Below are 1,390 nucleotides of genomic sequence, written 5' to 3'. Positions count from 1 at the left end.
CAGCCCCCCCCCCCCCTACCATATTTGGACAAGGGGGAAAGGAAGGAGGGGGGAGGGGAAGGAAGTAGGAGTCCTACTTCATACTTCCCTTTTACTCCTCTCCTTTTCCTTTCTCCCCACGTGTCTGGCCCTATAGGGGGCACACCAGCCCTTGTGGGCTGGTGTGTTTCCTTACTTGGCCCATTAAGCCCATATCTTTGCCGGGGTTTGCCCAGAACCCCTTCCGGTGACCCGGTATCATCCGGAACACTTCCAGTGTCCGAATATAGCCTTCCAATATATGAATCTTTACCTCTCAACCATTTCGAGACTCCTCGTCATGTCTGTGATATCATCCAGGACTCTGAACTAACTTCAGTACATCAAATCACATAACTCATAATACAAATCGTCATCGAACGTTAAGCGTGCGGACCCTATGGGTTCGAGAACTATGTAGACATGACCGAGACACATCTCCAGTCAATAACCAATAGCGGAACCTGGATGCTCATATTGGCTCCTACATATTCTATGAAGATCTTTATTGGTCAGACTGCATAACAACATACGTTGTTCCCTTTATCATCGGTATGTTACTTGCCCGATATTCGATCGTCGTTATCATCATACCTAGTTCAATCTCGTTACCGGCAAGTCTCTTTACTTGTTCTGTAATGCATCATCCTGCAAATAACTCATTAGTCACATTGCTTGCAAGGCTTATAGTGATGAGCATTACCGAGAGGGCCCAGAGATACCTCTCCGATACACGGAGTGACAAATCCTAATCTCGATCTATGCCAACTCAAATAAGACCATCAGAGACACCTGTAGAGCATCTTTATAATCACCCAGTTATGTTGTGACGTTTGATAGCACACAAGGTGTTCCTCCTATATTCAGGAGTTGCATAATCTCATAGTTAGAGGAACATTTATAAGTCATGATTAAAGCAATAGCAATAAAACTAAACGATCATTTATGCTAAGCTAACGGATGGGTCATGTCCATCACATCATTCTCTAATGATGATGTGATCCCGTTCATCAAATGACAACACATGTCTATGGTTAGGAAACTTAAGCATCTTTGATTAACGAGCTAGTCAAGTAGAGGCATACTAGGGACACTATGTTTGTCTATGTATTCACACATGTACTAAGTTTCCGGTTAATACAATTCTAGCATGAATAATGAACATATATCATGATATAAGGAAATATAAATAACAACTTTATTATTGCCTCTAGGGCATATTTCCTTCAGATTGTCCTCCATTCTTCATGGTATCAATGACCTCCAAATGTTAGAATTAATCATGAGATGATTGGACGCCCGCCCTTTGTGCAAATGATAGACTAAATCTGAGAGCCAAAGCTTCAGCCCTTAAGACATGTGCAGACAAATT

The sequence above is a fragment of the Triticum dicoccoides genome, chromosome 7A, assembly GCF_002162155.2.
Source record: "Triticum dicoccoides isolate Atlit2015 ecotype Zavitan chromosome 7A, WEW_v2.0, whole genome shotgun sequence".
Lineage (NCBI taxonomy): Eukaryota > Viridiplantae > Streptophyta > Magnoliopsida > Poales > Poaceae > Triticum > Triticum dicoccoides.
Note: the sequence above shows the minus strand (reverse complement) of the source record.